The following is a 13,184-nucleotide window of genomic DNA, read 5'->3' on the forward strand; positions in this document are numbered from 1 at the left end:
CGACCTGCTACAGCTCCTAATTTGTGACATTAACGCGTACGAGTACTAGTTCAGATTCGGGCGTTGAAGGACGGACCAATGGAGAAGTGATGTTAAATTTGTGTTTTCATCAGGGGTGATTGTGACCATTCCTCGGAAGTTTGAGGTTTAAAGAAGGAGGGTAGGGATACTGTGGCTGGCTTCCAAAGTAAGGCGTTGATGAACCTTTCCTAACGTCAAGTCCGCTTTTTTTGCCAAAAGTCTGGATCTTGTCCCGGGGGAACAAGGAACTGATTATTAATATTTATTCTATAATGTGCAATGATTATGAAAACGTATTCATCGAACAAGCCAAACGCCAGTTTGCTACTGCTTGAAAGGGCATTAAAAAAGAAAGCAGTTTTCTTTGAAAAACTCTGCCTTGTCGGAAAATGTTTGGTGAACCAACCACACTGGCAATTGTGTTGGATAATTCTAAGACAATCACCAACGACCGGCGGTGTCGTCAACATCTTGGGGTTTAATAATGGTGGCGCCAAGTAGTCTTGAAGTTGTCTTCATTATTCTTCAAAGCAGAGAAACATCCAACCATGTGTGATCGTCGACCTGGTTGCAGTTTGCGCCTATTATACTGATAACTGAAACTTTCAAAGATTCTAGAGATCGAAATGGACCTGTTTCGATTCAGAGCCGCGAACCGCCTGGAATGGTTAAATATCAAGTGCTATAAATATTTACTTCCCCAATTCATTGGAAAAATAGAATATTGGGGTTGGAAAGGGAAGAATGAATAATGAATAACGGCTTAATTAAAAAAAAAAAAACGAGGGCAAGATTTCCGCACAGGTCCCTACTTGATTATGCATACACTCCTTTGTTTCAAGGAAACAATAGCGATAACAATAGGCGTCCTTTGGGACTGTGGCGCTTTGTTCTTTCTTTTTTTTTTTTTTCTAAGTCTATATGGACTTAAAAAAAGTCGGTCGAACTTCTGTCCGAAATACGGAAAATCGAACAGTTTTTCCTGCAATTTCGGCACTTTTCATTTTTCAGTTTTAGAATAAGCGTAACAAGTGGAGTTTCAAGCAATCGTTGTAATAGGGTTCAGATTCGCAAAAATAACAAACAAACCAAATAAAAGTACTGTCATAAGAAATTTAATGGCTACCTGCTCTTTTCATCGTGAAATTGTTCTTCCTGTCTGCTTAAAAATTCGCCGAGACACTGCAAAGTGTATATTTTCTTCCTTTCCTGTATTTAGGATCACGAACGGTGCATTTAGAGGGATTTTTCGATTTATCGCTCTTTCAGTAGAGATCGGCAATACGCTCAATGATACTTCCAAGTAAATAGCTTTGGTAGAGATCCATGGATGTTCCCGTACGAGGCATACTTCGTTTCACTCCCCATCATGTCTTTTCAATGCTCTGCTGTGGGCTCGTTTGTCTGGGTCGACAAAGTTTAGGCGATGGTTAACTGCGGTGTGATGATGTTAGCCCTTGTCTTGTAGGCAGTTGTAAACTTTCCGGCCACAAGTAGCTAGGGCTAATATTTTTTCAAGGAAAGTTTACGGTCAGAAAATTAACATGTGTTCTGGCGGATTGAAGGCTATCCATTGCAGTTTCTTCTTGAGCATCACGAAACAGATCCATCTCCCGATGCGGCACTTTGTCTTTGCCAACTGACTGCCTTTTCACACAGGTTTTGGACACAAGACGAAAGTAAATTGTTTTCTTTGCACCACTCTATGCACAACTCTGGAAAGGCTATAAAGCAGGGACAATTTCCAAATGATCAAATCTCCCATTGCTGTGACCCTTTTACTTCGGTAGCCATCTTGATTATTACGAAGACACAAGTTTGCTTCAAAAGAAGGGAAATATGAAACGATTTTAATTGCAATGAACTCGTGCATGAAAGTTTCCCATGAAAGATGTACCAATCAGACTTTAAGCGTGGTATACTCTTCCACGCAATGAACTTATAAGTGTGCCGCACGCACGGGGCATGAAGAAAAGCAGGTCACAGTTCACAGCAACACTGGAAAACCTAAAACTATCACATGGACTAACCTTAAGCCTAAACAGTGCCTTTAGTCGTAATTAAAGGGATGGGTTAGGAGTAAAACAGGGATCTCTTAACGGTAGCCTACAAGTGTAAGTTCGATTGTAGGTGCTTGGCGCGGCACGTGTATATAATTACGTATTATTGTTATGTAAATAGTCAGCCAGAATTCAAAATAAATATCATTTTCAAGGTGTGACTTAGCAACTTGACATGTTAGCTCCGTGGCAAAGAACAGGGACAAGAAATCCAGAGGTTTACAGTGGGTCGGAGTTCAAGGCAAGCTGCGAGTGACATATCATGGGATAAAATGGCAAGAAAAGCCGAGCGGGATCTGGAAATAAGAACAAGACTAAGAGATAGAAAGGGGAAAGCTGGGACAAAAACGAGTAACGGTGTGGGCGATGAAGGGAAAGAAGAGAGAGAGGGAGGAAGGGAAAAAATGAGATCCGTTTTTATTCATCCCGTAAGTACAAATTACCCATGTATATATTCGTTTCCCTTGGGTATACGTATTGTTCTACAAAACAATAGCGCGAATGAGTAATTAATTTATTCTGCATGCATAATGAAGTAGGGACCTGTACGGAAATCACTCCAAAACGAGCAAGGAATATTTGGCGTTCGAACAGTCGGATAAAGAATTTTGTAGTTTCCGTAAAGAACAGCGAATACGGAAAAAATGAATAACGAACAAAATTTCAGTAATGAGTAATTAATAACTCGGGAAAAAATGGAAGGAATAATAAGTGACTGAGATCCATTTATCCGCTTCCTTCCCCGAATATAACATGCGTATTTATTCGAGCCATGCAGGTGGGATTTTTCAATCAAAAAAGGACTGGTACAAAACTTAGACAGCGCTTAGCAGCTCCTCTGTCCGTTCTTTTGGCGAGGGAATTTACGAAGATTTCGAACGGAAATTGCATTGTCACAAGAATATTACTCGTGTGAAACAATGAAAGGCGCCAGTTTTGCCATCTCGTGCATATGGTTTGCAATATCCTTTTTGATCGCCGCTTTCTTTCTTTTTGCGGATTCGGCCATGAACAGAGGTCCCACAGAACGATCTGCCCAATTTCAAGCTTTTGAAGGTAACTTAACAACATAGACAGTAGTTATAAGTTTAAGCTCAGGTTATCCGGTCAGATTCATCGGAATAAAGTACTAGACAAATGGATACGTAGCAGGAGACGACAACAGGGCCACAATCCCAGTTGCATTTCGTCCCCTTTGGAGCTACAAAACAATTGCTGAGTAACATGCAATGAAACGCGTTTCAATTCATTTGATTTTTTTTATTTGGTGGCCTTCATTCAGTAATCGATATCGGTGTCCTCTCTGATGATATTTAAGGACGTTCCCGCCCAAAATGTTCCCACGTACAGACTTTTTAAAACTTGCCAAGCAGAAAGGTAATGATCTACTTTTGTCAAAAAGGCAAAAAAAAAGAAAAAAAAAAAAAAAATGGGGGTTCACCGTTCTCGTTTTCGAGATAAGGTGCATTTTTAGAAGCTTGCGTTACATTTCCATTTTTTTTTTACCTTAACACTGTGCAGAGTTGAATACAAAATAAATGTAAATTGCAAGACAACTTAGATGCGACTTCATTAAACACTGTGATGCATTCAAGGCATTCGATTCCTTCAATGTTTGTTAATTCCACAAAAATTTGCCATTTGATTTCAGAGTTGTATATATTACCAAGTTAGTAAAAATATTAGAAACAAAGCTCACTTGATATCCAACGGCGAAAAATGAAATTGTTGTCGAAGACCATTACTCGTCGCTTTAAAGATTCCACATATTCATTTTTCACCGCCTATCTTGTTTATCCAATTGACGTTCCATTCTTGAGCTCCATGCATAAGGGTATATAAATATTTTGTTTAAAGATGCACTAAAACGCCATTCGCGTTACAATGACTTTTGACGCCATTGCAGGTTATTAATTAAATGTTCTCCTGTGTGCACCAGAGAAATCTACACATTACCCCAGCCCCCTCAAACCTAACAAATACGCACAGAAGACTCTATGCACACAGACGTGTTAACAGTATCATTGCTGTCAAGAAACTTTTAGTGTAATTTCTGGGGTGAAATTTGCAGGAAAACCTAACTATTTTCGACCTATTCGTGTCTTCGATCATACGGTAAAAATGAGAAAAAAATTGGGCTAAATTGTCATGTACGGTAACTGTTATGTATCAGTTTAGCATGGAAAACCGCTTGTCAAAAGTACTTTTTTCAAATCCTTTCTCAATCTCCTACCCAGAGTCCTCAGTTTTTTTGGTCAGCGGGTGAGCGCCCGGAAAGACTCCGGGATAATGGACTTCATTTTCCCAGAAAACGTGGGTTCCGGTCTAATTGCGCATGCTTGAGTTAAACCAGTGTAAATGGCAGGTTGAAAGTGCTCGAGAAATTTGAATCTCTATACTGCTGTGTGATACGTTTTCTTCCAAGAAAATAGTGGGTCTCGAAAATAATGTTTTTAGTTTCTTGGTGTTGATTTTCTCAGCAGTAATGTGAATACTTCTAAAGAAACACAACATCAAGCTACGCTCATATGGATGGAAAACACATTAACTCCATTGACTAGAATTCTAATAGCCAATCAGAATTCAGCACTTCTTAATGCACTGGTACCTCGCTGCCTCACAAATTTGTAAAACTCGCTAAAAGAAACGAGGAAGGCCTGAAAACGTTTGTAATTCCGTGTTGCAGAGATTCTGGCATATTTCAACTGTCACACACTACGTCACCATTCAAGCTTACAGCAGACATCATTGGCGAGTTTTCTTGTCATCATTGTCTATTTCGTCAGACATTATAACTGAACTCTCGACGCCGTAAAAAATTATATTGGATTGCAGTACGTTAGTTGAAGAGAGAAGGTGTAAAGATTATCAGTCAGGCGGGAAATGTTGTGAAAGAGATAACTGTGCATGTAATTTCAGTTTTAGTCGTAGATTAAAATTGTTGTTGATTGTTTGCAAGGCTTGTTTGTTTACTGCTATCAGCTCAGAGGTGTATCATCACTGTAAACTGTATACAGTGTCGTGACATTGCTTTCTTTCCAGTTCCGGCCTGCGGTTGTCGAGTTGGTAGTACCCAGGCCACCACGTTAGAAAAAGAAAAGTGATTTTATTTGTTGAGTTGAGTTGCTTCGCTAATAAACGTGTGAGTTCGATAATCCACGCCTCAGGTTTTCGATGGAAAACTACAACATACAGTAATGACGATTAATTTCGTACTTTATGCAGAAGCATAATTGTCTACATATACACTATATTGCTTTCTGGGGTAGAAAGGGAACCTCCACTTTTACGCTCGGCTAAATCTATACATTAATATTTAAAAAAAAAAAACGCGCTTGCCAGTTGCAAAATCTAAACAAAAAAAATGGCCGGCTGTAGTTTTGACGAGAGCACTAAGGACTGGATGAGAGTTTTTCATATCTGAACACAATTTATGTTGATAGATCCTTCCCCGTGAAACTTGCTGAATGTGCCATAGACAAAATGGTTGCACAATTTCTCGTGTAATTTAAAGCTCGTTTTAAATTTCTCAAATATTTTTATATATTTGAAAAATTTAAAACAAGTTCGCAACTTTTACTGCGCAGGTAACTTGACTGTAATATGTCACCCATTACTTCAAGCACTTGTTAAGATATTATTACGACAAAAACACCCGGGAAAAATTTCCAGACTTATTTTGGCCTGTTCCAAACGTCGTGCTACTGCCGTGCCGAACTCAAATGAATTTGGCTTGGCAGTGGCACGACGATGGCACGGCAGCGGTTTAAAACGTCGAACCTAATACAGTCGTGCCAAATTCAAAAGACAAAATAAACCATCCATCCAGCATAATAGTATGCAAATAATGCAAAGTCCATTAGATTAATTTATGAATTGAGTTCGGTGCAACAATAGCACGCCGTTTGAAACCAAGTCGTGCTACTGCCGTGCGGCACGGCAAGTCCTGCCGTGCTAAGTAGTCGTGCTGAACCTAAGTCAGCCGTGCCGCGCTTAATGGTTTCAAACGGCGTGCTACTGCCATGCTTAAATCGAAATAACAATTTCATTTGAGTTCGGCACGGCAGTAGCACGACGTTTGGAACAGACCTAATGACTCGTACAGTTTTGAGAACTTTCAAAATATCACTTGAAATCGTTTTTATTCTAAATTGTACTCGAGATCTGGCAATTTTCTATAGTGAGATATAAAAAGTGCGACACAAGACAAAACGAGTAAGAACGAGTGCAAAATATCTCCCTTCCACGCACGTTACCATTCAGCAAGTCTTCAGGCTTCGCTTGTTCTAAAGGTGGATGACGCTTTCCACTGGGTAATTCAATATCCAGCGAATAAGCACCAGCAAACCCATTTGAGTTATCCAGTGGATAGTGATTTATCCAGTGGATAGCGCTTACTATCCACCCTTCGAACAACTGGGGCCTAGTCGGCATTCATCCATCCATTCATCCACCCCTCCCTCTATCTACCCATTCATTTTTTTTTCAACCAGCCATTATCTAATGTGAAGCCTTTTAATGAATTTCAGGCTATGTGCTAGACAATAACGTCATCGCTTCCTACCAAGTAACGTCCGACTTGGAGTGTAGTGCAAAATGTTTGCGAGACGAAAGGTGTTTCTCATTCAACTATAAAACAGCACTGAACAAAATGCCGAGTGAATGCCAGCTGAATAACGGTAACCGATCCACTTGTCCTGATTGTTTCAAAGTCAAGAAAGATACCACTTATTACCAAGATGCTGAGGTAAAAAGTACAACCAGTCGATTTATTTACATGGTTTTTTACAGTGTTGCTAAGCATTATAAGTATTAAGGAGAAGTAAATGATATTATAGTGAAAAGCGAACAAGCAGGCTTGATCGAAAGTCACTACTGACTTTAGACTTGCTCCAAGTCGCCCTTTTGAAACCCTTCGATTGAGAAATCAAAGCGAACGAGCGACGAAGTCGCGAGAGGGCGACTTGTTTCACCTGCAGGGATTTGAATCATAATTATAAATTCACGCGGGAAAATTGATTGACATACTCTATTTTATGGGTCATGGAGTTTGCTAGACTTTCAAAGTACAAAAAAATACAATTATTAAGTAAACACTGCATTGAAAAGTTGTGAAATGCATAGATCTTTAAACAAGTAAAGCATTCAGTCTGAGAGTTACGAGAGGGCGATTTGGAGCAAGTCTATTTTAAGGCTTTTGTCCACAAATAAACTATTATAAAATTACTCAAGTTTATGATGGGTTCAGTCCATAATTTTCTTCATGCTTCCTTACCATTTCGCAATACTCTCATTCTAGTGATGACTTTCGTCGATAAGAAAAGTTTTGATTAAAAGCTTGAGCTTTCGAAAAACATTTCCGTAAGAATTCAACAGATTCTCTGCACCTTGCACCGACCGAGTCGGATATCTTTCAGTTCACCGGCAGTACTTTCTGGGCCAGTAATAATGGCAGCTGTTATGCCTTGACCTCTCAATCTGGCGACTTGGTCCGGGATTTTTTTTTCATTAAAGACACAAGTGGGGCCACCACAAGGAAAACGGACGATAATAATCCATGGGCCAAAACCCCCCAAAATGACATTTTGGAACCACTCAGGGGTATTAATGTTACCATACATATTTGAAAACTGCAATTACTCTAGTTTAATACTATATATGTATGATAGAGGTGCTTAATGAGTAGCTTAACAGGTATTACTATACATTGGTGTCACCAGCTCGATTTTGATTGGCTATAAGCACATAGCTAATTCTTGCTTGCTCTTTTTCTCTTACGTCATACCTACAGACAATAGATTTTAGACATGTAGAATTGACGTCATACCTACAGACAATAGTTTTATGCATGCAGAAGTGACGTCACCTAATACCCTAACCAGCACAAACTTTGGCCTTTATAATTATTGCTATCATGCGAAAACCGAATCCAATAATTGTTAATTATCACGTGACCAAGTGAAGCCACTCATTTCTTCTGAATTTGCAGAAAAGAAACAATAACTGCTAAACAATATCTTTTTATTGACTGATTTCGCAGAATCGACTTGCAACCAATAATTTGGTCAGATTCCATTGTTACAAATACTGGAATTTATGTCGTAATTAATTAATATCCGTCCGCCATCTTGGATCCACCATCTTGGATATTAAGTTTATAGTTTCACAGAGTTTATCAGAAATAATTTATATTGCAGCTGAATTGCGTAAATAATAACAACTATGAATAAATATTAACTATAATAAATATGAACTAACATGTAATAAGATAGAATAAAAATATATATATACTTCTAAACATGTGATAAAACATGTAATAAAAAAATCTATGTTATAGACTAATTAAAATATCTATATTTAAACGTGAGACTTGATCATAGCTGGTATTAAAGTATTCTTTACCTGTTGGTACTCATATGAGGTAGCGCAAAATTGCGCTTATGCATGTCTTAGATTGTACTTATGAATGTTCTTCCGAGGCAGTAAATGAATTTGCAATGATATAATGAAAAATTTTCTATAGAGTTCAGTTCTTCTATCATATAAGGAACTCATGTTAAATAGCTCTAGATTCTTGTTGTAACTGTTTCCAGGTGAAATAATTGAGAGCGCCCTCTTTTGTACATGTTCTAAATCATTATATAGATATTCTGGAATAGCATTATGGAACACGGGCGAACAATACTCTTGTACCGGCCTTTTACAAGTAGAATAGAATCTAATTATATCTGATGGTGATACTTTAGCTCGTCGTAATAGTACTAGAAAATACGGGCGTTTTATGCCTTTTTAATAGTGTTGTTAATGTGATTGTTCCATTGAAGTGTATTTGAAATAGTGACACCTAATATTTTAGCATGTTCTACTAGACAAAGTTCTTTTGTATTAATTACAATAGGGTCAAATTCACTTCTAGCAACTTTGACGTCTACAATTAATTCTTTACACTTCTCAGCATTGAACTGGAGTTGCTTCTTCTAGGGCTTGCTGAGTTTTCTGAGCATCGTTTGATACAAGGCTATGTTTCGCATCTTCGAGAGCTCCCAACAACTTAGTGGCTGCTTTATATTGATCCTCGTTGCTCTTCTTTTGAAGACCGATCTGGTCTCAGCGGTACGAGTTCGTGTAATTTATCTAAATGTTTGTCCCGTGGAGGCTTCGTTAGCAGGAAGCTTCAAGGGAACGTCCAGTTCAACAAAAAATATCTTCAAATAATAGGAAATAACCTTTTCAGTCAAATCAGTCTAATTTGTTTTCAAAGAAAGCGTTTGTATCCGAATTATATAAGTTTTAGACTCGCCTATTTTTGTTTTCAAATTTCGCGGGCACCGCCATCTTGAAAAATTGTGACGTGTTACGGTTGCCTTATTGTTATTAGACAAAAGCTCTTTGTGTCAGAACAATAGGGCAACCGTAACACGTCATTAATTCAAGTTGGTGGCGCCCACGAAATTTGAAAGTGAAAAGAAGTGATTTTCAAATTCAGTTTTCCTGATATAAAAACCTTTTTGAAACAAATTCCGAGCAAATTTATGTTGCTGTATTCATGGCCACTGTCTGGTCCTCTCTTTTCTCTCTCAGAATTCTTGATCGGACTATCTGGCTGTCTGTTCCTTCATGCAAAATCATTTAAAGCATATTGTCAGCCACTTGAGCAAATGTTCTCTGGTCACCTCTTATCTTCTGTACCATTACCATTCCTTCAATAATTCTCGCGCTTGGCTGTGGTACTACATCTGCTGCTGGTACATCCTTCAGGATCTTTGGGATTCTTTCACGGTTTGTTTTCCGCAGCGATCCATCAGTCGAAGCTAAGGCCCAAGGCAGAGGTCCGAGAGGGTGGCACAGTACATTAATTCATTTTCAACTTTCTGTTCTCAGCAATGATGATCATTTGGGCAAACAGCACACGATCAGATTTAATGATCACTTCTTTACTAATCCCACTTTGAACTTATCTTTTTTTGAGAGATTACCAAATGTTATAAGTTTACGTTTTGTTATATGGTCTTGGAACTTCAACTTGGGAGGGTCAGACTCACCCATGTCCTTTGCTAAAAGTCTATAAGCCTTTTCTCCTAAAGTCTCTGCCTGAAGCAGATCCTTCTCTCAGGAGTAACGAGTTTATCAATACTATTCGACTTCCTTGAAGATCGGTGAGCTGGAAAGTCGTTGGGGTGCCCAGGTGAAGCATTTCCTTCAACTGTCGCATGAATATGCTTCGATACTCCGCTATAAGGTAATATTTGCTCACGGCTCCAGGTTTCAGGCTAAATCCCTTTGGGTCACCAGGTGTTTGAGTGTCTCTGTTAACCGTTTCTTCACAGGTTTGGTCGACAGGTATGCTGCCGAAGGGGTTCATGGGTCCAATCTGTACTGAGAACCCACCAGACCTCAACTATGCTAAAGCTTCTAGATGCTCTTTCTCGCGGTGAGGCGTTTCTGGTAGATAAAAAGCTAAATACCTTGCATAGTTTACGTGGTCGTATTCAAAACACCATGGAATCATTTTGCTTTAAGTTATTGTTGAAACATAGAGCTCTCAGTTGCTTTCACTGGATGCTCTCAAAATCCCAAGGAGAATGTCTACCAGCTCTAAGCAATATAACTAGAACTCGGATAGCTTGCCGTTCTTGTGACCGAGAAACTTCATGTACTTGTCAAAGAGATGGATGAAATCGACACTAGAAGTGCTGGTCATCTGCTTCAGGAACTAATCTTCACAGATGTCATCATACAAATCGGCAGTCTCACTAAAGAAGTTGTCAACGATTTTCTTGGACTCCTTTTGATTCTCCTCTATCGAGGTCCTGAATCCTTGCCACGCTAGTCTCATAAGTGCTTCATACATAAACTTGTGGAGTCTAACGCACCGATTGTATCTACGGCCATCTAGAACTCCTGCAAAAGAACCTTCTGCTATGGCACCAGATTCAAAGCTACACTCCCATCCTCAGCACGATATCTTTGAGCCTCTCACTTTGCTTCCACTGGATATCACTTGCCTTTGCGTACAATGCTTGGCCAAAGACGAGAACGATGCTTTTAAACTTGAGAGTATTCTTGATCTTGAGCGACTGTACTAGGACCTTATTAACGGTAGCCATGTCTATAGCAAGTGGGGCAATAGTCGGTAGATATGCGATGACATCCTGTGAGACTTAAACTTCGTTACGGTCACAAATATTAAATCCTGTCCATCCACTCGCTTTTTTCTTCTCTTTTGCACCTAGTTGCAGTAAGATCCAAAGCAAATTCTTCTTTCTTGCCTTTGCCAAGATCTCTTCAGCTGTTACCTCGACGAATGCTCTCGCGCGAGGACCGCAGCGATCACCAGCATTGTAGGGAGGGACGACTGAAGGATCATTGCTTCTTTTTCTTGTCCTCACTTGCACAATTCCAGGTGGTGCATGGAGGAAGACTCGGACCAAAATGCCTGGCTTGGACAACAATCCCATTTACTCGATGGGATTTTCCCGATGCAGAAAGGGTTTCCTCTAATCGGTCGATGTTTTCCCACGCCTCATGGCCTCAATTAGGTTTTCTGTCAAATTCAAATGATGTATTTTGGCTTTTAACGAAAGAAATGTCTAGACTTGAAATGCTGTTAATTGTTAAATATGCTGATATATTTGCTTTTGTAAACAAAGAATGTATTTAAAATAATTTTCTTATTGTCAGCCTCCTTTCTAAAGCTACTATTTTACGATTGCTATCAAGCGAATTTGGAAAATCTTTCACATAAGCTTTCATCAGATATATTTCATATTTTCTTCCCCGGATTGATACTGCGAACTTACAATGGCCCATGGACTGATATATTTGATTTCTTTTCAACGTTCCCTACCGTTGTTGCCTCGAAAATAAATGGGGCAATCTCAAAACACAGTGATTTGCCTGATCCCGTTGGAGAACGAAAAAAAAGATCCTTTCCTTTCAGAGGGCATAGATAGATTCTGCCCAGCAACGTTTGAGCAACTTTTTCAATTCTGACCAACATTTTCAATTTTCCGAGCAACTTTTACCAAAATTAATGTCTTATTAATATCACGTCGACATCGAAATGTCGATTTTATAGCGTTAACTTTTATAACCAAAGTTTTTACAACCAAAATTCTTGTTAGAACTTTTACCAAAATGACAATTTTTGATATATTTTGCCATTTCAAATCAAACACCGAACGAAAAATCTTGCTATAAGCACGATTTTCAATTTGTAATTGGGTGTTTTATGGTGTATCTTCCATATATGGATGTCTCGTTGGATGTTTTGTGGTGTATCTTCCATATATGGATGTCTCGGTGGGTATCCTGTGTTAATATTCCGAATATATAATAGCTTCCTGTATTGCGGAAGCAAAATGGCGGAAGCCATACAAGAAAGCGAAGACCTTATTCAAACTGCTAGAGAAAATGGTGCAGAGATGACGGAACCTGGAAGGGCTTCCATTTCGAGAGAAGGTAAAGTTGCTAGAACATGAGGCAAGTACAAGGCAAGTAGGATGTCAAATCCAATGACCAAAACTTCGGTTAAAGACCGAATCAAGGAATATCCAGATCATCACTTCGCTTGCGTCAAAGGGCAGCTAAGATGAGATGCATGTCACGAAATCGTTGCTGTGAAGAAGAGCACCATACAGAAATATGTGCAGTCCCGAAAACACTTGAATGGCATCGCCAATATCATGAGGGACAAGCCAAAGGCAAAGTATCGAGCGATGTCTGCAAAGGCAAGAGAGTAGGGCTACTTTACCAACAGATGTGCGAGTCATGCGTTTTGAAGTAGTTGAGACACTCCCTAAGGCCGGCATACCAATTTCCAAGATAGATATGTTTTGCGCCCTCTTTTTGAGAAGTATGCCCATAGTCTTACTGCAAGTACACACATGAAAGACATTATTCCTTCTGTGTTGGCAAGGGAACAAGAAAAAAGTCAAGGCTGAGCTTCAGGAAGTTAAAGAAGTGTGGGTTATATTTGATGGGACTGCCCTACCTGGCGAAGCACTTGCTACTGTAGTGCGTCATGTCCAGGAGGATTTCAAGCCTTGAGATCCTTGCAAAGCCAATGAAGGGGGTTGACCTTGCCCAAAGACTGCCGTCCAA

The 13,184-nt window shown here is 39.3% G+C and overlaps 1 protein-coding gene across 4 annotated transcripts in view; it reads left to right on the forward strand.

Moving 5' to 3' along the window:
- The window catches only part of LOC138003111 (neuronal pentraxin-2-like), a 66,135-nt gene that overhangs the window by 14,497 nt on the left and 38,454 nt on the right, over positions 1 to 13,184 (forward strand). For 3 of the 4 annotated variants that reach the window (XM_068849059.1, XM_068849062.1, XM_068849063.1), the window contains exon 2: positions 6,611 to 6,828. The gene's annotated coding sequence lies outside the window, so the exon portion shown is untranslated. Of the gene's footprint in view, positions 1 to 3,026; positions 3,138 to 6,610; positions 6,829 to 13,184 lie in introns of those variants that run through there. The other variant, XM_068849061.1, reaches the window with a different exon arrangement.

This window comes from Montipora foliosa, chromosome 5 (genome assembly GCF_036669935.1).
Source record: "Montipora foliosa isolate CH-2021 chromosome 5, ASM3666993v2, whole genome shotgun sequence".
NCBI lineage: Eukaryota > Metazoa > Cnidaria > Anthozoa > Scleractinia > Acroporidae > Montipora > Montipora foliosa.